This window comes from Somniosus microcephalus, unplaced genomic scaffold, assembly GCF_052327205.1.
Source record: "Somniosus microcephalus isolate GS21.2 unplaced genomic scaffold, FLI_Smic_1.0 unresolved_chr1, whole genome shotgun sequence".
Lineage (NCBI taxonomy): Eukaryota > Metazoa > Chordata > Chondrichthyes > Squaliformes > Somniosidae > Somniosus > Somniosus microcephalus.
This window is the reverse complement of record NW_028225179.1, coordinates 110,748,779-110,775,853: the sequence shown is the minus strand read 5'-3', so window position 1 is coordinate 110,775,853 and position 27,075 is coordinate 110,748,779.

Genomic DNA, 27,075 nt, shown 5'->3' with positions numbered 1-27,075 from the left:
AGATACAACAGTCCCCAGTCCCCCCACAGATACAACAGTCGCCAGTCCCCCCCACAGATACAACAGTCGCCCGTCCCCTCCCACAGATACAAAAGTCGCCAGTCCGCCCATCCCCCGAGATACAACAACGCCCAGGCCCCCCCGCAGATACAACAGTCCCCAGTCCCTCCACGCAGATACAACAGACCACAGTCCCCTGCTGCAGATACAACAGTCCCCAATCCCCCCCCCCGCAGATACAACAGCCCCCAGTCCCCCCTGCAGATACAACAGTCCCCAGGAGCCCCCCACAGAAAAAACAGTCCCCACTCCCACCTCCACAGATACAACAGACCCCAGTCCACCCCACCCAGACATATACATCTGTCCCCAGTCACCCCCGCATATACAACAGTCCCCCTCCGCAGATACAACAGTCCCGGGTCCCCCCACCCCACAGATACAACAGTCCCCAGTCCCACTCCCCGCAGAAACAACAGCCCCCAGTCCCCCCCACAGATACAACATTCCCCAGTCCTCCCTTGCAGATACAACAGTCCCCAGTCCCCCCCCCCGCAGATACAACAGTCCCCAGTCACCCCCCATGGATACAACAGTCCCCAATCCCCCCCCAGATACAACAGTCCCCCTTCCCCCGCCCCACAGATAAAACAGTCCCCAGTCACCCCACGCAGATACAACAACACCCAGTCTCCCCCTACTGATACAACAGTCCCCACCCCGCAGATACAACAGTCCCCAGTCCTCCCACCCACAGATACAACAGGTCCCAGTCCCCCCCGACAGATACAACAGTCCCCAGTCCCCCCCACGCAGAAACAACAGCCCCCAGTCTCCCCCACAGATACAACAGTCCCCAGTCCCCACCCACCAGATACAATAGTCCCCAGTGACCCCCCGCAGATACAACAGTCCCCAGTCACCACGCCACAGATACAACAGTCACCAGTCCCCCCCCCGCAGATACAACAGTCCCCAGTCCTCCCGCAGATACAAAAGTCGCCAGCCCCCCCACAGATACAAAAGTCGCCAGTCCGCCCATCCCCCGAGATACAACACCCAGGCCCCCCGCAGATTCAACAGTCCCCAGTCCCTCCCCACAGGTACAACAGACCACAGTCCCCCGCTGCAGATACAAGAGTCTCCAGTTCCCCCCGTAGATACAACAGTCCCCAGTCCCCCCCGAAAACACAACAGTTCCCAATCCCTCCCCCCGCAGATACTACAGCCCCCAGTCCCCCCATACCCCAAGAAACAACTACCCACAGTCCACTCCCCGCAGATACAACAGCCCCCTGTCCCCCGTAGATACAACAGCCCCCAGTCCCCTCATACCCCGCAGATAAAACATTCCCCAGTCCACCCCCCGCAGATACAACATTCTCCAGTCCCCCCACAGATACAACAGCCCCCTGTCCCCCCACCCCCCGCAGATACAACAGTCCCCAGTCCCCCCGCAGATACAACAGCCCCCAGTCCCCCCCGCAGATAAAACATTCCCCAGTCATCCCCCACATATACAACAGCTGTCAGTCCACCCCGCAGATACAACAGTCGCCAGCCCCCCCGCAGATACAACAGCCCCAAGTGCGCACCCCCACAAATACAACAACCCCAAGTCCTCCCCTCGCAGGTACAACAGTCCCCAGACCCCCCACAGATACAACAGTCTCCAGTCACCCCCGCAAATAAAACAGCCCCCAGTCCCCCCCGCAGATACAACAGACCCCAGTCTCCCCCGCAGATACAACAGTTCCCAGTGCCACCCCGCAGATACAACAGCTCCCAATTCCCAACGCAGATACAACAGTCCCCAATCCCCCCTCGCGCAGATACAACAGTCCCCAGTCCGATCTCCCACAGATACAACAGCTCCAAGGCCCCCTGCAGATACAGCAGCTCCCAGACCCACCCGCAGATACAACAGTCCCCAGTGCCGCCCCGCAGATACAACAGTCCCCAGTCCCCCCTCTTGCCTATACAACAGCTCCCTCTCCCCCCTGCAGATACAACAGTCCCCAGCCCCCCACCCGCAGATACAAAAGTCCCCAGTCTCCCACCCCGCAGATACAACAGTCCACAGTCCCCTCCCGCAGATACAACAGTACCCCCTCCCGCAGATACAACAGCTCCCAGTCACCTCCCCCACACATACAACAGGCCCCCCTCCCACAGATACAATAGCTCCCAGTCCCCTCCCGCAGATACAAAAGGCCCCTTCCCACAGATACAACAGCCCCCAGTCCTTCCCCACAGATACAACAGCCGCCAGTCCCCCCTCCCGCAGATAAAACAGTCCCCAGTCCCTCCCGCAGATACAAAAGTTCGAAGTCCCCACCGAAGATACAACAGTTCCCAGTCCCCCCCGCAGATACCACAGCCGCCAGCCCCCCCGCAGATACAACAGCCACAAGTGCCCATCCCCGCAAATACAGCAACCCCAAGTCCTCCCCCCACAGATACAACAGGCCCTAGTCGCTCCCGCAGATTAAAAAACCCCCAGTCCCCCCCGCAGATACAACAGTCCCCAGTCCCTCCCGCAGATACAAAAGTTCCAAGTCCCACCGAAGATACAACAGCCCCCAGTCCCCCCATCCCCCGTGATACAACTACCCCCAGTCCACCCCCCGCAGATACAACAGCCCCCAGTCACCCGTAGATACAACAGCCCCCAGACCCCTCATCCCCCGCAGATAAAACATTCCCCAGTCCACCCCCCCAAATACTACAGTCTCCAGTCCCCCCACAGATACAACAGCCCCTGTCCCCCCACCCCCCACAGATACAACAGTCCCCAGGCCCCCCCGCAGATACAAAAGCCCCCAGTCCACCCACAGATAAAACATTCGCCAGTCAACCCCTCACAGATACAACAGTTCACAGTCCCCCCCCAGCAGATACAACAGACGCCAGCCCCCCCGCAGATACAACAGCCCCAAGTGCCCACCCCCGCAATACTGCAACCCCAAGTCCTCCCCTCGCATATACAACAGTCCCCAGTCACCTCCGCATGTAAAACATCCACCAGTCCCCCCCACAGATACAACAGACCCCAGTCTCCCCCCGCAGATACAACAGTTCCCAGTGCCGCCCCACCAATACAACAGCTCCAAGTCACCACCACAGATACAACAGTCCACAGTCACCCCTCCCACAGATACAACAGTCCCCAGTCCGACCTCCCACAGATACAACAGCTCCATGGCCCCCCTGCAGATACAACAGCTCCCAAACCCACCCGCAGATACAACAGATCCCAGTGCCGCCCCGCAGATACAACAGTCCCCAGTCCTTCCCCGCAGATACAACAGTCCCCAGTCCCGCCTCCTGCAGATACAACAGCTCCCTGTCCCCCCCGCAGTTACAAAAGTCCCCAGCCACCCACCCACAGATACAACAGTCCCCAGTCTCCCCCCCTGCAGATACAACAGTCCACAGTCCCCTCCCACAGCTACAACAGCCCCCTCTCCCGCAGATACAACAGCTCCCAGTCTCCCCCCCACAGATACAAAAGTTCGAAGTCCCCCCCGAAAATACAACAGTTCCCAGTCCCCCCCGCAGATACCACAGCCGCCAGCCCCCCCGCAGATACAACAGTCCCAGGTGCCCATCCCCGCAAATACAGCAACCCCAAGTCCTCCCCCCGCAGATACAACAGGCCCCAGTCACTCCCGCAGATTAAAAAGCCCCCAGTCCCCCCCGCAGATACAACAGTCCCCAGTCCCTCCCACAGATACAAAAGTTCCAGGTCCCCCCGAAGATACAACAGCCCCCCAGTCCCCCCATCCCCCGTGATACAACTACCCCCAGTCCACCCCCCGCAGATACAACAGCCCCCAGTCACCCGCAGACAAAACAGCCCCCAGTCCCCTCATCCCCCGCAGGTAAAACATTCCCCAGTCCACCCCCCCCAGATATTACATTCTCCAGTCCCCCCACAGATACAACAGCCCCCTGTCCCCCCACCCCCCACAGATACAACAGTCCCCAGGCCCCCCCGCAGATACAAAAGCCCCCAGTGCACCCGCAGATAAAACATTCCCCAGTCAACCCTTCACAGATACAACAGTTCACAGTCCCCCCCCGCAGATACAACAGACGCCAGCCCTCCCGCAGATACAACAGCTCCAAGTGCCCACCCCCGCAAATACTGCAACCCCAAATCCTCCCCTCGCATATACAACAGTCCCCAGTCACCCCCGCAGATAAAACAGCCACCAGTCCCCCCCCACAGATACAACAGACCCCAGTCTCCCCCCGCAGATACAACAGTTCCCAGTGCCGCCCCACCAATACAACAGCTCCAAGTCACCACCACAGATACAACAGTCCACAGTCACCCCTCCCACAGATACAACAGTCCCCAGTCCGACCTCCCACAAATACAACAGCTCCAAGGCCCCCCTGCAGATACAACAGCTCCCAAACCCACCCGCAGGTACAACAGTTCCCAGTGCCGCCCCGCAGATACAACAGTCCCCAGTCCTTCCCCGCAGATACAATAGTCCCCAGTCCCGCCTCCTGCAGATACAACAGCTCCCTGTCCCCCCCGCAGTTACAAAAGTCCCCAGCCACCCACTCACAGATACAACAGTCCCCAGTCTCCCTCCCTGCAGATACAACAGTCCACAGTCCCCTCCCACAGCTACAACAGTCACCCCTCCCGCAGATACAACAGCTCCCAGTCTCCCCCCCACAGATACAAAAGTCCCCTTCCCACATATACAACAGCCCCCAGTCCTTCCCCGCAGATACAACAGCCCCCAGTCCCCCCCGCAGGTACAACAGTCCACAGTCCCTCCCGCAGATACAAAAGTTCCAAGTCCCCCCCGAAGATACAACAGTTCCCAGTTCCACCCCCCGCAGATACAACAGGTCCCAGTCCCCGCCGCAGATACAACAGCTTCCAGTCCCACCCCCACAGATACAGCAGATCCCAGTCCCACCCACAGATACAGCAGTCCCCAGTCTCCCCCCGCAGATACAACAGCCCCCAGTCCCCCCCACAGATACAACAGTCCCCAGTCCCCCACGCAGATACAACAGCCCCCAGTCCCCCCCCCGCAGATACAACAGTCCCCAGTCCCACCCCCGCAGATACAGCAGATCCCAGTCCCCCCCACAGATACAGCAGTCCCCAGTCTCCCCCCGCAGGTACAACAGCCCCCAGTCCCCCCCACAGATACAACAGTCCCCAGTCCCCCACGCAGATACAACAGCCCCCAGTACCCCCCCCCGCAGATAAACTGTCCCCAGTCCCCCCCGCAGATACAACAGCTCCCAGAATCCCGACAGATACAACAGCCCCATTCCCCCCCACAGATACAACATTCCCCATTCCCTCCCCTGCAGATACAACAGACCCCAGTCCCCGCCGCAGATACAACATTCCCCAGTCCCACCCACAGATTCAACAGTCCCCAATCCCTCCACCCCCGTAGATACAAAAGTCCCCATTCCCTCCCCGCAGATACAACAGTCCCCAGTCACCCCTGTGGATACAACAGTCCCCAGTCCCCCCCCCCGCAGATACAACAGTCCCCAGTCCCCTGCCCCGCAGATACAACAGTCCCCAGGTCCCCCCGCAGATACAACAGTCCCCAGCCCCGCCCATGCAGATACAACAACACCCAGTCCCCCTGAAGATACAACAGTCCCCAGTCCCACCCCCACAGATACAACAGTCCCCAGTACACACCCGCAGATACAACACTCCCTGTCCACCCCCACAGATACAACAGTCCCCAGTCCCTCACAGATACAACAGTCTCCAGTTCCCCCCGCAGATAAAACAGTCCCCAGTCCCCCGCAGATTCAACAGTCCCCAGTCCCCCCCCAAAGATACAACAGCCCCCAGTCTCCCCCGATAGATACAACAGTCCCCAGTCCCCCGCAGATACAACAGTCCCCAGTACCCCCCGCAGATAAACATTCCCCAGTCCCCCCCCCGCAGATACAACAGACCCCAGTCCCCCCCGTGGATACAACAGTCCCCAATCCCCCCCAGATACAACAGTCCCCCATCCCCTGCCCCGCAGATACAACAGTCCACAGTCCCCCCCACAGATACAACAACACCCAGTCCACCCCCACAGATACAACAGTCGCCAGTCCCCCCCACATATACAACAGTCGTCAGTCCCCCCCACAGATACAAAAGTCGCCAGTCCGCCCATCCCCCGAGATACAACAACGCCCAGGCCCCCCCACAGATACAACAGTCCCCAGTCCCTCCCCACAGATACAACAGTCCACAGTCCCCTGCTGCAGATACAACAGTCCCCAGTCCCCCCTGCAGAAACAACTGCCCCCAGTCCCCCCCGCATATACAACAGTGCCCAGTACGACCCGCAGATTAAACAGTCCCCAGTCCCACCTCCACAGATACAACAGTCGCCAGTCCCCCCCACGCCGACATATACAACTGTCCCCAGTCACCCCCGCATATACAACAGTCCCCCTCCGCAGATACAACAGTCCCGGGTCCCCCCACCCCACAGGTACAACAGCCCCCAGTACCCCCCGCAGATACAATTGTCCCCAGTCCCCCCTCCCACAGATACAACAGCCCCAGTCCTTCCCCGCAGATACAACAGCCCCCTGCCGCAGATACAACAGTCCCCAGTCCCTCCCGCAGATACAAAAGTTCCAAGCCCCCCAAAGATACAACAGTTCCCAGTCCCGCCCCCCGCAGATACAACAGGTCCCAGTCCCCCCCGACAGATACAACAGTCCCCAGTCCCCCCCACACAGAAACAACAGCCCCCAGTCTCCCCCACAGATACAACAGTCCCCAGTCCCCACCCACCAGATACAATAGTCCCCAGTGACCCCCCGCAGATACAACAGTCCCCAGTCACCACGCCACAGATACAACAGTCACCAGTCCCCCCCCCGCAGATACAACAGTCCCCAGTCCTCCCGCAGATACAAAAGTCGCCAGCCCCCCCACAGATACAAAAGTCGCCAGTCCGCCCATCCCCCGAGATACAACACCCAGGCCCCCCGCAGATTCAACAGTCCCCAGTCCCTCCCCACAGGTACAACAGACCACAGTCCCCCGCTGCAGATACAAGAGTCTCCAGTTCCCCCCGTAGATACAACAGTCCCCAGTCCCCCCCGAAAACACAACAGTTCCCAATCCCTCCCCCCGCAGATACTACAGCCCCCAGTCCTCCCATACCCCAAGAAACAACTACCCACAGTCCACCCCCCGCAGATACAACAGCCCCCTGTCCCCCGTAGATACAACAGCCCCCAGTCCCCTCATCCCCCGCAGATAAAACATTCCCCAGTCCACACCCCGCAGATACAACATTCTCCAGTCCCCCCACAGATACAACAGCCCCCTGTCCCCCCACCTCCCGCAGATACAACAGTCCCCAGTCCCCCCGCAGATACAACAGCCCCCAGTCCCCCCCGCAGATAAAACATTCCCCAGTCATCCCCCACATATACAACAGCTGTCAGTCCACCCCGCAGATACAACAGTCGCCAGCCCCCCCGCAGATACAGCAGCCCCAAGTGCGCACCCCCACAAATACAACAACCCCAAGTCCTCCCCTCGCAGATACAACAGTCCCCAGACCCCCCACAGATACAACAGTCTCCAGTCACACCCGCAAATAAAACAGCCCCCAGTCCCCCCCGCAGATACAACAGACCCCAGTCTCCCCCGCAGATACAACAGTTCCCAGTGCCACCCCGCAGATACAACAGCTCCCAATTCCCAACGCAGATACAACAGTCCCCAATCCCCCCTCGCACAGATACAACAGTCCCCAGTCCGATCTCCCACAGATACAACAGCTCCAAGGCCCCCTGCAGATACAGCAGCTCCCAGACCCACCCGCAGATACAACAGTCCCCAGTGCCGCCCCGCAGATACAACAGTCCCCAGTCCCCCCTCTTGCCTATACAACAGCTCCCTCTCCCCCCTGCAGATACAACAGTCCCCAGCCCCCCACCCGCAGATACAAAAGTCCCCAGTCTCCCACCCCGCAGATACAACAGTCCACAGTCCCCTCCCGCAGATACAACAGTCCCCCCTCCCGCAGATACAACAGCTCCCATTCACCTCCCCCACATATACAACGGGCCCCCCTCCCACAGATACAATAGCTCCCAGTCCCCTCCCGCAGATACAACAGGCCCCTTCCCACAGATACAACAGCCCCCAGTCCTTCCCCACAGATACAACAGCCGCCAGTCCCCCCTCCCGCAGATAAAACAGTCCCCAGTCCCTCCCGCAGATACAAAAGTTCGAAGTCCCCACCGAAGATACAACAGTTCCCACTCCCCCCCGCAGATACCACAGCCGCCAGCCCCCCCGCAGATACAACAGCCACAAGTGCCCATCCCCGCAAATACAGCAACCCCATGTCCTCCCCCCACAGATACAACAGGCCCTAGTCACTCCCGCAGATTAAAAACCCCCCAGTCACCCCCGCAGATACAACAGTCCCCAGTCCCTCCCGCAGATACAAAAGTTCCAAGTCCCGCCGAAGATACAACAGCCACCAGTCCCCCCATCCCCCGTGATACAACTACCCCCAGTCCACCCCCCGTAGATACAACAGCCCCCAGTCACCTGTAGATACAACAGCCCCCAGACCCCTCATCCCCCGCAGATAAAACATTCCCCAGTCCACCCCCCCAGATACTACAGTCTCCAGTCCCCCCACAGATACAACAGCCCCTGTCCCCCCACCCCCCACAGATACAACAGTCCCCAGGCCCCCCCGCAGATACAAAGGCCCCCAGTCCACTCACAGATAAAACATTCTCCAGTCAACCCCTCACAGATACAACAGTTCACAGTCCCCCCCAGCAGATACAACAGACGCCAGCCCCCCCGCAGATACAACAGCCCCAAGTGCCCACCCCCGCAATACTGCAACCCCAAGTCCTCCCCTCGCATATACAACAGTCCCCAGTCACCTCCGCAGATAAAACAGCCAACAGTCCCCCCCACAGATACAACAGACCCCAGTCTCCCCCCGCAGATACAACAGTTCCCAGTGCCGCCCCACCAATACAACAGCTCCAAGTCACCACCACAGATACAACAGTCCACAGTCACCCCTCCCACAGATACAACAGTCCCCAGTCCGACCTCCCACAGATACAACAGCTCCATGGCCCCCCTGCAGACACAACAGCTCCCAAACCCACCCGCAGATACAACAGATCCCAGTGCCGCCCCGCAGATACAACAGTCCCTAGTCCTTCCCCGCAGATACAATAGTCCCCAGTCCCGCCTCCTGCAGATACAACAGCTCCCTGTCCCCCCCGCAGTTACAAAAGTCCCCAGCCACCCACTCACAGATACAACAGTCCCCAGTCTCCCTCCCTGCAGATACAACAGTCCACAGTCCCCTCCCACAGCTACAACAGTCACCCCTCCCGCAGATACAACAGCTCCCAGTCTCCCCCCCACAGATACAAAAGTCCCCTTCCCACATATACAACAGCCCCCAGTCCTTCCCCGCAGATACAACAGCCCCCAGTCCCCCCCGCAGCTACAACAGTCCACAGTCCCTCCCGCAGATACAAAAGTTCCAAGTCCCCCCCGAAGATACAACAGTTCCCAGTCCCACCCCCCGCAGATACAACAGGTCCCAGTCCCCGCCGCAGATACAACAGCTTCCAGTCCCATCCCCACAGATACAGCAGATCCCAGTCCCACCCACAGATACAGCAGTCCCCAGTCTCCCCCCGCAGATACAACAGCCCCCAGTCCCCCCCACAGATACAACAGTCCCCAGTCCCCCACGCAGATACAACAGCCCCCAGTCCCCCCCCCGCAGATACAACAGTCCCCAGTCCTTCCCCGCAGATACAACAGCCCCAGTCCCGCCTCCTGCAGATACAACAGCTCCCTGTCCCCCCCGCAGTTACAAAAGTCCCCAGCCACCCACCCACAGATACAACAGTCCCCAGTCTCCCCCCCTGCAGATACAACAGTCCACAGTCCCCTCCCACAGCTACAACAGCCCCCCCTCCCGCAGATACAACAGCTCCCAGTCTCCCCCCCACAGATACAAAAGTTCGAAGTCACCCCCGAAAATACAACAGTTCCCAGTCCCCCCCGCAGATACCACAGCCGCCAGCCCCCCCGCAGATACAACAGTCCCAAGTGCCCATCCCCGCAAATACAGCAACCCCAAGTCCTCCCCCCGCAGATACAACAGGCCCCAGTCACTCCCGCAGATTAAAAAGCCCCCAGTCCCCCCCGCAGATACAACAGTCCCCAGTCCCTCCCACAGATACAAAAGTTCCAAGTCCCCCCGAAGATACAACAGCCCCCCAGTCCCCCCATCCCCCGTGATACAACTACCCCCAGTCCACCCCCCGCAGATACAGCAGCCCCCAGTCACCCGTAGACAAAACAGCCCCCAGTCCCCTCATCCCCCGCAGGTAAAACATTCCCCAGTCCACCCCCCCCAGATACTACAGTCTCCAGTCCCCCCACAGATACAACAGCCCCCTGTCCCCCCACCCCCCACCGATACAACAGTCCCCAGGCCCCCCCGCAGATACAAAAGCCCCCAGTGCACCCGCAGATAAAACATTCCCCAGTCAACCCTTCACAGATACAACAGTTCACAGTCCCACCCCGCAGATACAACAGACGCCAGCCCCTCCGCAGATACAACAGCCCCAAGTGCCCACCCCCGCAAATACTGCAACCCCAAATCCTCCCCTCGCATATACAACAGTCCCCAGTCACCCCCGCAGATAAAACAGCCACCAGTCCCCCCCCACAGATACAACAGACCCCAGTCTCCCCCCGCAGATACAACAGTTCCCAGTGCCGCCCCACCAATACAACAGCTCCAAGTCACCACCACAGATACAACAGTCCACAGTCACCCCTCCCACAGATACAACAGTCCCCAGTCCGACCTCCCACAGATACAACAGCTCCAAGGCCCCCCTGCAGATACAACAGCTCCCAAACCCACCCGCAGGTACAACAGTTCCCAGTGCCGCCCCGCAGATACAACAGTCCCTAGTCCTTCCCCGCAGATACAATAGTCCCCAGTCCCGCCTCCTGCAGATACAACAGCTCCCTGTCCCCCCTGCAGTTACAAAAGTCCCCAGCCACCCACTCACAGATACAACAGTCCCCAGTCTCCCTCCCTGCAGATACAACAGTCCACAGTCCCCTCCCACAGCTACAACAGTCACCCCTCCCGCAGATACAACAGCTCCCAGTCTCCCCCCCACAGATACAAAAGTCCCCTTCCCACATATACAACAGCCCCCAGTCCTTCCCCGCAGATACAACAGCCCCCAGTCCCCCCCGCAGGTACAACAGTCCACAGTCACTCCCGCAGATACAAAAGTTCCAAGTCCCCCCCGAAGATACAACAGTTCCCAGTCCCACCCCCCGCAGATACAACAGGTCCCAGTCCCCGCCGCAGTTACAACAGCTTCCAGTCCCACCCCCACAGATACAGCAGATCCCAGTCCCACCCACAGATACAGCAGTCCCCAGTCTCCCCCCGCAGATACAACAACCCCCAGTCCCCCCCACAGATACAACAGTCCCCAGTCCCCCACGCAGATACAACAGCCCCCAGTCCCCCCCCCGCAGATACAACAGTCCCCAGTCCCACCCCCGCAGATACAGCAGATCCCAGTCCCCCCCACAGATACAGCAGTCCCAGTCTCCCCCCGCAGGTACAACAGCCCCCAGTCCCCCCCACAGATACAACAGTCCCCCACGCAGATACAACAGCCCCCAGTACCCCCCCCGCAGATACAACTGTCCCCAGTCCCCCCCGCAGATACAACAGCTCCCAGAATCCCGACAGATACAACAGCCCCATTCCCCCCCACAGATACAACATTCCCCATTCCCTCCCCTGCAGATACAACAGACCCCAGTCCCCGCCGCAGATACAACATTCCCCAGTCCCACCCACAGATTCAACAGTCCCCAATCCCTCCACCCCCGTAGATACAAAAGTCCCCATTCCCTCCCTGCAGATACAACAGTCCCCAGTCACCCCTGTGGATACAACAGTCCCCAGTCCCCCCCCCCCGCAGATACAACAGTCCCCACTCCCCCGCCCCGCATATACAACAGTCCCCAGTCCCCCCCCCCGCAGATACAACAACACCCAGTCCCCCCCCACAGATAAAACAACCCCCAGTCACCCCCCACAAATACAACAGTCCCCAGTCCCCTGCCCCGCAGATACAACAGTCCCCAGTCCCCCCCCGCAGACACAACAGTCCCCAGGTCCCCCCGCAGATACAACAGTCCCCAGCCCCGCCCATGCAGATACAACAACACCCAGTCCCCCTGAAGATACAACAGTCCCCAGTCCCACCCCCACAGATACAACAGTCCCCAGTACACACCCGCAGATACAACACTCCCTGTCCACCCCAACAGATACAACAGTCCCCAGTCCCTCACAGATACAACAGTCTCCAGTTCCCCCCGCAGATAAAACAGTCCCCAGTCCCCCGCAGATTCAACAGTCCCCAGTCTCCCCCCAAAGATACAACAGCCCCCAGTCTCCCCCGATAGATACAACAGTCCCCAGTCCCCCGCAGATACAACAGTCCCCAGTACCCCCCACAGATAAACATTCCCCAGTCCCCCCCCCCGCAGATACAACAGACCCCAGTCCCCCCCGTGGATACAACAGTCCCCAATCCCCCCCAGATACAACAGTCCCCCATCCCCTGCCCCGCAGATACAACAGTCCACAGTCCCCCCCACAGATACAACAACACCCAGTCCACCCCCACAGATACAACAGTCCCAAGTCCCCACCCCGCAGATACAACAGTCTCCAGTCCCCCCCGCAGATACAACAGTCCCCAGTCCCCACCCCCCGCAGATACAACAGTCCCCGGTCCCCACCACACAGATACAACAGTCCCCAGTCCCCCCTTGCAGATACAACAGTCCCCGGTCCCCCCGCAGATACAACAGTCGCCAACCCTCCCACAGATACAAAAGTCGCCAGTCCGCCCATCCCCCGAGATACAACAACGCCCAGGCCACCCCGCAGATACAACAGTTCCCAGTCCCTCCCCACAGATACAACAGACCACAGTCCCCCCTGCAGATACAACAGTCCCCAGTCCCCCCCCACAGATACAACAGTCCCTAGTCCCGCCCCCCTGCAGATACAACAGTCTCCAGTCCCCACCCCACAAATACAACAGTCCCCAGTCCCCCCTCGCCGATACAACAGTCCCCGGTCCCCCCGCAGATACAACAGTCGCGAGCCCCCCCACAGATACAAAAGTCGCCAGTCCGCCCATCCCCCGAGATACAACAACGCCCAGGCCACCCCGCAGACACAACAGTCCCCAGTCCCTCCCCACAGATACAACAGTCCCCAGTCCCCCCCCCGACAGATACAACTGTCCCCAGTCACCCCTGCATATACAACAGTCCCCCTCCACAGATATAACAGTCCCGGGTCCCCCCACCCCACAGATACAACAGCTCCCAGTCCCCCCCGCAGATACAATTGTCCCCAGTCCCCCCCCCAGCAGATACAATTGTCCCCAGTCCCCGCTCCCGCAGATACAATAATCCCCAGCCCCCCCTGCAGATACAACAGTCCCCAGTCACCCCCCGCAGATACAACAGCCCCCAGTCCCCCCCGCAGATACAACAGTCCAAAGGTTCCCTCTGCAGATAAAATAGCACCCAGTCCCGCCCCCCTGCAGATACAACAGTCCCCAGTACCCCCCGCGGATACAATAGTCCCCAGTCCACCCCCTCCACAGATACAACAGCCCCCAGTGACCCCCACCCTCACAGATATATCGGCACCCAGTCCCTTTCTGTATGTGCCAGGTTTCATTTGTCATCAGCAGAGCTGAAAATATCTATTGCCCGGTTCTCCTAAGTCAGGTACAGAAAAGGCCCTGGTGTAAGATCCGCAAAATTGAACATTGTATTATAAGGGTCCTTTGGCAGAAGAGGCCCTGTTTTAAAGACTGTTTTAAAAGAAGCCCAGGAAAAAGGGGCATATAAGTGGCCGTCAGACCCCGTGACTAGCTTTTTGGACATTTTAATATGGTTCCTGCAGTCCCCAGACAGCCTTTGTGGATTCAACCCACAGTAAGTTCTGGAAGCCGTTTCTGAGAAAACGAAACCAGACACAAACACATACATATAGATTGGATGCAGATCCAGTCAGATCGGCCTGTAGATATGTTTACCCAGACAAAGGGAAACAGTTTTATATTCATAAGGGGAGCATCAAAGACCCATTAAAGATATCAAGAAGACATTAAAAACAATGCAGGGTCATTCCAGACCAGAGATGGCCACCACCGGCCATCCCGAAAGCAGTTTAAGTATAATAACTACCCCGCTGTGCAACAAGCCCGCCAAAAGTTAAACAAAGACTAACCTTGATTTGGCGGGAGATAAAGGCTTCTCTTGAGAAGTATAATTGGAGTCCCGGGGTAGCCAGAAAAAGGGGCGATCAGCCAGACTCGCTTTTGAGCTTGCCCTTGTGAGAGCCGTGGAGAAACGTCGACCAAGAAGGTGATTCGAGTCTGCGTCCTGCCCCGGGGTAACCATCGGGAGATTGTCGACAAACCCCGGGCCGTTGATGAGACAAAAGGGCAGCAGCCCTACAGAGGAAACCTATATGAAAATGGTAACCAGCTAGAGGCCTCTCCAACCGTGGTCAAACAGATGGTCTCCGTCCCCGCCGATGTCCAGGCCTGCCAGTGTCCAGCCTGCCCGTGACCTTCACCTCGAGAGAGAGAGAGAGAGAGAGAGAGAGAGAGAGAAGTGTAGCGCAGCTCGCTGTGGCTCCACTGACCACGCGGAAACAGGATGCCTGAGGGGGTCAAAACGCAGACTTGTTTCAAAACTCTATACTTTTCCAACTGGATTGATGAGCATGTTTCTGGCCCTTCATAATCGGACCTAGATGGGTTTAAGGGGATGGGCATTTTGGGTATAATTAACATGAGTTGTTGTCCCTCGATGTTCCGTGTGTTTCCCCATTTTGTGATGACTTTTGTAAAGTATAATATGCCTGTATCTATTTTAGTTAGTACTGTATTTTGATTTGTTTTTCCCTCCCATGTACCCTCTTATTTGCTTGCATTTGATTTGTTTTGCCTTATGCAATAAAATTTCATATTGTTTCATTAAACTTGGTCTATAAGAGTATTCTCTGCATTGTAGTTCCCGCATCTAAGTCCAGTGTCTAGAACCTAAGGGGTGAGTGGGTCGAACCACTCAAGGTTTTACTGTGCAAAAGAGAGAGAGAGGCCTCTGGCGAGAGAAACCTCTGCGACCTCGGAGAGAAAACCCCTTCCACTGATGGCAAGTTCAGGAGAGTGCCCAGAGTGCCAGTGTGCCGCTCCCCACACCAGCACTCTTGTAACCTCTTGGATCCAGGCTGCTGAGTATATACAATTACTGCTCAATTAGGAACCATTCGCAGTGAAGCAACAACAACAACACCTTGAATTTATACAGCACCTTTAATGTAGTAAAACGTTCCAAGGCACTTTACAGGATTATTAAAAGACAAATAAATTTGACACCGATCCACATAAGGAGAAATTAGGGCAGGTGGCCAAAAACTTGGTCAAAGAGGTAGGTTTTAAGGAGCGTCTGAAAAGAAGAAAGAGAGGTAGAGAGGCGGAGAGGTTTAGCAGGGAATTCCAGAGCTTAGGGCCTTGGCAACAGAAGGCACGGCCTCCAATGTTTGAGCGATTATAATCAGGGATGCTCAAGAGGATAGAATTAGAGGAGTGCAGATATCTCGAGGGGGTTATGGGGCTGGAGGAGATTACAGAGATAGGGAAGGGCGAGGCCATGGAGAGATTTGAAAACAAGGATGAGAATTTTGAAATCAAGGCGCTGCTTAACCCGGAGTCAGTGTAGGTCAGCGAGCACAGGGGGTGATGGGCGAACGGGACTTGGTGCGAGTTAGGACACGGGCAGCCTGGTTTTGGATGACCTCAAGTTTAAGTAGGGTAGAATGTGGGAGGCCAGCCAGGAGTGCGTTGGAATAGTCAAGTCTAGAGGTAACAAAGGCATGGATGAGGGTTTCAGCAGCGGATGAGCTGAGACAGGAGCAGAGACGGGCGATGTTACGGAGGTGGGAATAGGCGGTCTTTGTTATGCTGCGGATATGTGGTTGGAAGCTCATTTCAGGGTCAAAAATATGACACCAAGGTTGTGAACAGTGTGGTTCAGCCTCAGACAGAACTTAGGGAGAGGGATGGAGTCGGTGGCTAGGGAACGGAGTTCGTGGCGGAGACCAAATACAATGGCTTCGGCCTTCCCAATAATTAATTGGAGAACATTTCTGCTCATCCAGACTGGATGTCGGACAACCAGTTTGACAATTTAGAGACCGTGGAGGGGTTGAGAGAAGTGGTAGTGAGGTAGAGCTGGGTGCCGTCAGCGTACATGGATCTCTTGCTGCAGTTGTACAGGGCCTTGGTGAGACCACACCTTGAGTATTTTGTGCAGTTTTGGTCGCCTGATCTGAGGAAGGATGTTCTTGCCATGGAGGGAGTGCAGCGAAGAGTCACCAGACTGACACCTGGGATGGCAGGAATGACGTATGAGGAGAGGTTGGGTCAATTGGGCTTATACTCGCTGGAGTTTAGAAGAATGAGAGGGGATCTCATTGAAACTTATAAAATTCTGACAGGACTAGACAGACTAGATGCAGGAAGGATGTTCCCGATGGCGGGGAGTCCAGAACCAGGGGTCACAGTCTAAAGATAAGGGGTAAGCCATTTAGGACAGAGATGAGGAGGAATTTCTTCACCCAGTGAGTGGTGAACCTGTGGAATTCTCTACCACAGAAGGCAGTAGAGGCCAATACATTAAATATATTCAAGAAGGAGTTAGATATATTTCTTAAGGCTAAAGGGATCAAGGGATATGGGGAGAAGGCAGGGACAGGGTACTGGCCTAGAAATTCATTACAGCCACTTTTGGGGCGGTAAAGTCGGGCGGCCGCTAAAGTTTGCGCCCAGCGCAATTTCGAGGCCACTTCTCCGATATTCATTAGCTTCGCCCTAAGAGTTTGCTCGAGCGCTAAAACTGGCGATGCACGCCTCTCTTTAGGCGCTAAGCTGGAGGTGCTGAGCGAGAGTGCCGAGGCCGGGCGCAGCGCAGGTGCGGCCATTTCTTGATTGACAGCAGACACCCTGGCGCCGGCCAGCTCTTAAGGGGGAAGGGTCGACTTGGTCTGCTGCCACGCCCTGGATAGTGGAGCCCTGCAGCTAGGCCTGAACACTGCTGCTGGACCCAAATAGCGCCTGAAACCATGGAGAAGGCCCGTGAACGAGCGCAGCGCTTCTCAGAGCTTGATCTGAGGGTGCTGGTTGGTGCTGTGGAGAAGAGACGCCATATTTTGTTTCCGGACAATGGCAGGAAGCCGCCGGCCCACGTCTACCGGAGAGCCTGGAGGCATGTCGCCACCAAGGTGACATCCAACAGTGATGTCCCCAGGAGCGGTGTCCAATGCCGCAAAAAGCTAAATGACCTCGCCAGGATTGTCAGGGTGAGTACCCTTTCCAGTGTCCTCCTCATCCTTGCATGTTCACCTCACATTATGGGCAAAGGGACCTGAAAGCCCTAATGGCCAGCCCTCATGCAGCAGCTATGGGACACTCATGAACATCAATTGCACATTGTGCACTTAACACACTGGCCAGGCTATTCGACCATGGGAGGCAGTGCCCACAAGATCAGGGCTACACACTGGCCAGGCTATTCGACCATGGGAGGCAGTGCACACAAGATCAGGGCTACACACTGTACTTAGAGGCCGTCCTTTCTCTTGCAGGCCAAGCTGGCCAATAATAAGAGGAGCCGGACTGTGACCGGGGGAGGCGGACCCCAGATCCAGCCGCTCGCTGAGCTGCAACATCACATGGAGTGCATCATGGGTGCCCGGGTGATTGGCCCCGTTGCAACTGGAGAAGCCGATCCTGTTCTGGGCACCAAGGGTAAGGACATCACCTTTTGGACCTCTCTCGTCCCACTTGCGCATCAGATCTACATCCTTTGCCACTGTCCGACCAATGCGCTGAATGCCACCACTCATGCATCCCTCGCTGACGCCCTCTCCTCACTCTAAAGCTACTCTTGTGCCTTCCTGCTTTCAGATGGTGAGGAGGAGGTCCCTGAAGTTGCCAGTGACAGCCCCTCAGAAGAGGAGGAGGAGGAGGAGCAAGAGGAAGGCGGCCCATCAGGGGAACCCCCAGCCGCGGCAACCCATGCCAATGTAGGGGACACGTCTTCCCTGGAGGGGAGCGTGGGGGAAGTGTCGGAGGGGAGGGTAGCTCCTGGGACCAGCGGCCTGCAGAAACGCGGGAGGGGGGTGGAAGCTCAGCGGCTTTCTCCCCAGAGGGGGGAAGGGTCGGAGGGGAGTCCAATTGCTGGGCCCAGCGGCATCCAGCAACGCAGGAAGGGTCGGCCAGCTCGGCAGCCATCTCCCCAGAGGGAGAGTCCGGCCTCCAGTCCGGAGACGGCCAACGCCGAGGAGATGCGCCGCCTTGAGGACTTGTCCGCGGACTCGGAGCGCCGGCACACGGAGCTCATGGGGGTAGTGGCACAGTTGCCTGAGGCCATCGAGTCCCTGTCTCGGAGTGTGACCGAGTTCGGGGCCTCACAGGCCACCAGTCGGGCGGAATTCGGGGCAGCTCAGGCAGCGAGTGGCCAGGTGATCATTGGTGCCGTGCAGTCACTGGGTGCTCTGATGCGGTCACTGAACAGCTCAACACGGGCACTCACTGCTGCCACACTCTCTGTGTCAGCCAGGCATCGCCAGGGCACCCGGCGCGCTGCAGCAGCACAGCGGTCTGCCCCTCGGCAGATTGGTGTGCATGCTGCAGTGCTGGCCCGGCCGAGTGCCAGTGTCTCAGGTGACCAGCGAGCGCCTGCCATCCGCCAGCTTGCCCCCATTCCTCCAGCCGCCACTGCCACTCCCCCAGTGGAGCTGCCAGGAGCTGCTGCAGCTACTGATGCTGGCCAGCCACAGCTGCAGCATTCACCAGCCGGCCCCTCGACGGCCAGACCTTGTCTAGGCCGACCCCCAAGGGCATCTGCCGTCAGGGCATGTGCCCCTCAGGAGCCTGCCCCCAGCCTTGCAGCAGCCAATGGCCTCACTTTGAGGAGGAGGAGCAGCAGGGCATGCAGGGGCCGCCAAAGTTTGCAGAAGGCATCGCCCTCGCGGGCCACTAAGTAGAGGGTGTGTCCAAATGTTGTGTTTTCTGGAATGTGTGTTTTGTGAAGGCCGAGGATGAAGGCCATTTTTGTTTACATCTTTTGTTAATGCTCCCCAGGTTGTGGGAGTGAGTCATGTGTGTGAGTGTTTTTTGGGGGTTTCGTCTGTTTTTGGTTTTCATGTGGGAAGGGCCCTGAGTTTGTACAATAAACCATTTTATTTATTCACATTGTCCATGTTTGATCTTTGAAGTGTTTGTTGCCTTAACCGGCTGATGGCTTGCGGAGCGGCTGCAATCATGTTCTTTCATTGGCAGAAGCCATTCCCTGACAGGGGGCCTAGAAGTGATGGTCAATAAGCCGCCGACGGGCGGCCCTTGGACCTTCTGCCTCCCTCCTGGGCTGGTACTCCTCGTCCTCCTCCTCCTCCTGCTCCTCCTCCTGAGGTGGTGGTCCAACGTGAGGTGGCAGTGCCTGAGTCCTGCGGATAGCCAGGTTGTGCAGCATGCAGCAAACGACGACGAATTGGGAGACTCGCTCCTGCGAATACTGGAGGGCTCCCCCGGAGCGATCCAGACAGCGGAACCGTTGCTTGAGGACGCCGATTGTTTGTTCTATGATGTTCCTAGTCGCTTGATGGCTCTCGTTGTATGCCTCTTCAGCAGGGGTCGTGGGCGCGCGGAGCGGGGTCATGAGCCAGGTACACAAAGGATAGCCTTTGTCCCCGATAAGCCATCCTCTTGGGTGAGGCTGTGCCTGGAACATGTCAGCCACAGTTGTCTGTCGCAGGATAAAGGCATCATGGCTGCTGCCTGGAAAGCGGGCATTGACAGCTAGGATGCGCTGCCTGTGGTCGCACACCAGCTGTACGTTGAGGGAATGGTAGCCCTTCCGGTTGCGGTAATCCTCGGCATGCTCCAGAGGTGCCCGCAAAGCCACATGCGTGCAGTCAATGGCGCCCTGCACCCATGGGGAAGCCCGCTATTCTTGCAAATCCCACTGCACGCTGCTGCTGCTTCTCCATGGTCATGGGGAAGGAGATGAATTGACGTCTCCTTCTGGAAAGGGCATTGGTCACCTGGCGGATGCAGCAATGCACGGCGAACTGGGAGACTTTAGCGGTGTCCCCAGCAGCGGATTGGAAGGAGCCGGTGGCATAGAAGTTGAGACCCACCGTCACCTTCACTGCCACCGACAGAGACGTCCGGCGCATCAGCTGTGGACGCAGATCTCTGTGCAGCAGCTGGCAGATGTCTGCAACCACCTCCCTTCTGAATCGCAGCCTCCTAACACACTGCGCGGCAGACATGGTCAGATAGGAGGTCTGCTGGCGGTATACCCTGGGTGGGTAAGGCCTCACTTGGCGACGCCTGTTGCCCCCTCTGCATCTAGCCAGGGCTGCCACTCTCTCACGGCGTCTGTAAGCCCTTCCGGCATAAGGCTGAAACTCAGCGTTGGCACCCAATGCAGCCCCCATTATATGCTGGCAAACACTGAGATCTCAATGAAGGCAAAGATAATTGCTAAGCTCTGGCCTGAGCCAAAAATACCTGTCCTAGTGTTGCGCCAAAGCAGTAAGCTCTCCTCCTTGGTCTCTCTCCAAAAAACCGTTGCACAAGAGTGAATGCTGCAAAATGGCTGGCCTTTATAGTGCAGGGTAAGTGCCCTTTAATTTGCGCTCCCCGCGGCCCGCCTCGGCTGTGTACCATTCCACTTCACAGTCGTTAGGGCCGCCCAGCGCACAATGGGGCGGCGCGAGTGAAGTTCCGGTTCCGGGCGCACAAAGGGCGTTGCACGACGAAATGACGTCATGATCTGCGCGCGCAGCAGGGCGCACGCTAAGACTTTGCGCCGGCGCTAAATGTATACTGAAGTTGGGGCGAGGCACAGATTGCGCTGCGCCCGGGCGCTAAGCGCCTAGCGCTCGAGATCTACTCCTCCTAAGGCGCTAACGGCTGGCGCGCCCAACTGAATTTCTAGGACACTGAGTTTGGATGATCCACAATGATCTCATTGAATGGCGGAGCAGGCTCGAGGGGCTGAATGGCCTACTCCTGCTCCTATCTTCTATGTTCCTATGTGTCTGTCTGCCCTGGAAAATACTCTCCACCCAAGTCACTTGCAACTGCACTTCCAAATTTCCAACGAACTAACCTTTAGCCTTCCATTCACCATGACATTTCTGCAGCTACAGATTTGCTCAATCACACCCTCACTTCCACCTTTGATGCCCTTGTCCCCACTACAATCATTACTCTCTCTCACAATGCTCGTTCCCACTGGTACGGCCCTCACCTCCGCACCCTTAAGCCCAAGGGCATTCAACATTTATGATGGACAACTGGTTTAACCATTTACTGCCAGATCTGGCTGGGCCACATAAAGCACTATTGGCTCCTGCTCTCCTCTGCAAAACTGCTCACTGTTCCAGGATCACCTCGCAATGAAAAGATAACCCCTGGCTTCTCTTCGCCACTACAAGCCATTTTCTTACACTCCTCTCCCCAGATTCCTCCACCCTCACCTCCAACAAGTGCAAGGAGCTCGTGGACTTTTTTGACAGAGACCATCCGAGCAGCTGCCTCTGCCGCTTCCCTGGCTCCCCCAGCGAAACTTTACCTATGGTTCCTCCCTGCCCTAGCCCTGAAGTCGCATCTTTATTTAATTTCTCTCCTAACTCCTCTCACGCCCTCTCCGAGCTCATTTTGTCTATGAGACCCACCTCCTGCTTCCTCGACCCTATTCCCACCAAACAGCTGATCACCCAACTTCCTTTTCTGGCTCCCACATTAGCTGATTTTGATAAATGTCCCATCTCCTCAGGTACTGACCCCTCCTTTTCAAATCTGACGTCATCACCCCCTCTTCAAAAAAACATCCCTTGACCCCTCTGTTGTTGCAAACTACCTCCAACCTCCATTTCCTCTCCAAAGTCCTTGAACGTGTTGTCACCTCCCAAATCAGTGCCCATCTTTCCTGCAACTTCATGTTTCAATCTCTCCAATCAGATTTCTGCCTCTGCCGCAGTACTGAAACGGCCCATATCAAAGTCACAAATGACATCCTATGTGACGGTGATGAACTGTCCCTCCTCGTCCTTCTCGCCCTGTCTGCAGCCTTTTACAAGGTTGACCACACCATCCTCCTGCAATGCCTCTCCTCCGTCATCCAGCTGGGTGGGATTCCATTCGCCTGGTTCCATTCTTATCAATCCAGTTGTAGCCAGAAAATCACCTGCAATGGCTTATCTCCCGCTCCCACAAGGTTACTGCTGGTGTCCCCCAAGGATTTATCCTTGGCCACCTCCTATTTCTCATCGACGTGTTGCCCCTCAGTGACATCATCCAAAAACACAACATCAGGTTCCACATGTACGCTGATGACACCCATCTCTACCTCATCACCACCATTCTCGACCCTTACACTTTTTCTAAATTGTCACACTGCTTGTCAGACATCCAGTATTGGATGAGCAGAAATTTCATCCAATTAAATATTGGGAAGACTGAAGCCATTGTCGTCGGGCCCCGCCACATACTCCATTCCCTCAGCACTGACTTCATTCTTCCCCCTCCCAACTGTCTGAGGCTGAACCAGACTGTTCGCAACCTTGGTGTCATATTTGACCCTGAGATGAGCTTCCGACCACATATATGCTCCATCACCAAGAATGCCTCCTTCCATCTCCGTAACATCGCCCGTTTCTGCTCCTGCCTCAGCTCATCCGCTGTTGAAACCCTCATCCATGCCTTTGTCACCTCTAGACTTGACTATTCCAACGCACCCCTGGCCGGCCTACCACGTTCAACCCTACATAAACTTGAGGACCACTAAAGCTCTGCTGCCCATGTCCTAACTCGTACCAAGTCCCGTTCACCCATCACCCCTGTACTCGCTGACCTGGTGGGGGTCTGGAACTCACTGCCTGGGCCTACCCAAATTGGAAATCTTGATCCCTTTCGCTGTCATCAGGAAACGAGTCGCTCGAGGGCTCCAATGACGTGGTAATTAGGTCTTCGTTCCAATTCTGTGCAGAAAGTACCATCGACTCGGTGTCAAAACTTAGGAACCTAAAAGCCCTTCGGGAGGTCAAGGAATTCTCAAGTACAAAGCAAAATCTCATCACAGAAGGTAGTGATCATTCACTCCTACCCAAAGTTGTAATGAAGATGTGAGGTGCGGGCATGCATCCCCCTAGTGTAAGAACTAAGCCCAGGAACTGATATGTGAGTTGGAGAAAATGGGAGTTTGAGAGGTGGGCGAACCTACTAGCCCAGGGCTCTGGCAAAAGATATTATCAAAATGACAGAATGTCTAATTCATGGACAAACTCGTTCCATAGGATGAAGCAATCACGGTTTATTAAAGGTCTGTTAATAAGGTGCAACCTTTATCCACCCGAGAAGCACCCTATTATACGGCCGAGCTAATATGATCAAAACCTGCAGAAGGTGCAATGGAGCAAACGAGACCCTGACATACATCTCCTGGAGGTGTCTGGCTGTTAAGAACAGAATACAGAAACCCTCATCATATTTAAAAAGTACTTGGATATGCACTGGAAAGTAGGATTAGGCTGGATGGCTCTTTTCCGACCGGCGCAGACTCGATGGGCTGAATGGCCTCCTTCTGTGATCAGACAAAGTCAACATGGATTTACAAAAGGTAAATCGTGCTTGACTAATCTACTGGAATTTTTTGAGGATGTAACTGGTAGAATAGGTAAGGGAGAACCAGTGGATGTGGTGTATTTGGACTTTCAGAAGGCTTTCGATAAGGTCCCGCATAAGAGATTAGCATGTAAAGTAAAGGCACATGGGATTGGGGGCAAGGTACTGACTTGGATAGAGAACTGGTTGGCAGACCGGAAGCAAAGAGTTGGAATAAACGGGTCTTTTTCCAAGTGGCAGGCAGTGACTAGTGGGGTACCGCAGGGATCGGTCCTAGGACCCCAGCTATTCACAATATATATAAATGATCTAGACGAGGAAATTGGACGTAATATCTCCAAGTTTGCAGATGACACAAAGCTGGGTGGACGTGTGTGCTGTGAGGAGGATGCCGAGAAAATCCAGTATGATTTGGACAGGTAGGGTGATTGGGCAGAAGCATGGCAGAAGCAGTATAATGTGGATAAATGTGAGGTTATCCACTTTGGTGGCAAAAACAGGAAGGCAGATTATTATCTGAACGGCAATAAATTGGGAGTAGGGGAAGTGCAACGAGACCTGGGTGTCCTTGTGCACCAGTCGCTGAAGGTAAGCATGCAGGTGCAGCAGGTGGTTAAGAAGGCAAATGGTATGTTGGCCTTCGTAGCGAGAGGCTTCGAGTACAGGAACAAGGATGTCTTGCTGCAGTTGTACAGGGCCTTGGTGAGACCACATCTTGAGTATTGTGTGCAGTTTTGGTCGCCTTATCTGAGAAAGGATGTTCTTGCCATGGAGGGAGTGCAGCGAAGATTCACCAGACTGATACCTGGGATGGCAGGAATGACGTATGAGGAGAGATTGGGTCGATTGGGCTTAAACTCGCTGGAGTTTAGAAGAATGAGAGGGGATCTCATTGAAACTTATAAAATTTGAACAGGACTGGACAGACTGGATGCAGGAAGGATGTTCCCAATGGCCGGGGAGTCCAGAACCAGGGGTCACAGTTTAAGGATAAGGGGTAAGCCATTTAGGACAGAGATGAGGAGGAATTTCTTCACCCAGAGAGTGGTGAACCTGTGGAATTCTCTACCACAGAAGGCAGTAGAGGCCAATTCATTAAATATATTCAAAAAGGAGTTAGATATATTTCTTAAGGCTAAAGGGATCAAGGGATATGGGGAGAAGGCAGGGACATGGTGCTGAATTTGGACGATCAGCCATGATCTCATTGAATGGCGGAGCAGGCTCGAGGGGCCGAATGGCCTACTCCTGCTCCCATCTTCTATGTTTCTATGTTTCTATAAATTTCTGAGTAGCACCCCAGCCACTTCACTGACCTGTGATGTCTCACTGACCGTGCCTCGCCCTCACTGACCCCGAGCCTCCTCAGGGCCACACCTTCCTCTCCAAACCCTCCACCCTTTCCTTGTAATCAAACATTTCCCCAGCTCTAACACACCGGGTCCTTGTGGAGAAAACCTAGCCTTTCCCCACCCCCAGTCAGGAGCGCAGCAGCGCTGGCGCCACCAATCACCTCCCAAACATTTTAAACCCGCTGACTCTGGCTTCCACTTTAGAACCTGCAATGCCCTTTGAAGTGAGGTAGCGGCCGCCCCCTGGGCCGCTCACCCTCCTCCACCAACCGCCATCTTCCCTCGGCCTCTTCACTAAGATGGCGGCGGGTCACGCGGCTTTGGTCGATTGGCAGGAGGGGCGGGGCCTGGAGCGTCACCAGGGCCTGAAGTTGCAACATTTGCATATTGAATTATCATTGGCCCGCAGGCATCTGTAAGGAATACTTATTATATTCACATGTGATCACATGCTGATTTGTCATTGGCCTGCAGGCATCTGTAAGGACTGCTATTGTTTTGAAGAACCAAGCTAGGGTTCCTAACGCCATCTTGTTCCCACTGTGCTGTATGAGTAAGTTCACAGACCTATTGCTTATTAAAAGAGTTAAACTGTAATACTCCGTTGTCCTGCAAGTTATTATTTTTGTACAAAGTGTGCAAAACAAGACATGGTGTCAGAACAGGAATTTGAAATGGACATCGTTGGAGCTCCCTTGCCTCGAATCGATTGGGGATCTTTGAATTTACCTGTAGAATAGCGCAAGTTCAAGCAACATGTGGAGTTGATGTTCGCGGGTTCACTGAAAAGCAAAGGGGAGGAAGAAAGATGCAGCTACCTACTCCTGTGGATCAGAGAGAAAGGGAGAGACATTTTTAATATATGGTCTCTCACCGCGGATGAAGCAACGGTACTGAAAAGTTATTTTGACCGTTTTGAATCAAATGTGATGCCCAAGACAAATACGATATTTGCTAGGTACAAGTTTCAGGAGAAAGTACAAGGAGCTAGTGCATCATTTGAACAGTTCGTGACTGAGTTAAAACTGCTGGTAAAAGACTGTGAATATGCAGAAGATAAAGATGAGATGGTCAGAGACCGCATCATGTTTGGAATACATTCAGCTAAAGTGAGAGTGAAACTTTTGAATGTTGGGTCCGGGCTAACGCTGGACAAAGCTATGGACATAGCTAGATCGCACGAGATAGCTCAAGCACAGTTGAAAACCATAACCGGCACCACGAGCAGCTCGAGTGAACAGACAGTGCACGTAGTTAATAGACACACACCAAAGAACACTGCCCAGAGAGCATGTTTCAGAACAGAAAGAAGAGAGAGAGTTCTAAAAATGAGCGACACAGACATAAAACGCTTCAAAAACTGTGGATATTGTGGAAACAAGATGTATGGAGAAAAGGAGCAATGCCCTGCCAAAGGAAGGCAATGTGCTAAATGTGGTAAACGGAACCACTTTGCTAAAATTTGCAGACTGTTTTTGGAAAGCATTACACACAGTGAATGACAGCCAAATGCCAGATAGAGAGCCAAATGCAGAGGAACTTTTTATTGATTCTGTGTCACAGAAAAAACAGATTTCAGAGACTGAGCAAGCCTTTGCCGATATTGATTTGGACAGGTTGGGTCATTGGGCAAAAGCATGGCAGATGCAATATAACGTGGAAAATGCGAGGTTATCCACTTTGGTGCCAAAAACAGGAAGGCAGATTATTATCTGAATGGCAATAGATTGGGAGAAGGGGAAGTGCAACAAGACCTGGGTGTCCTTGTGCACCAGTCGCTGAAGGTAAGCATGCAGGTGCAGCAGGTGGTTAAGAAGGCAAATGGCATGTTGGCCTTCGTAGCGAGAGG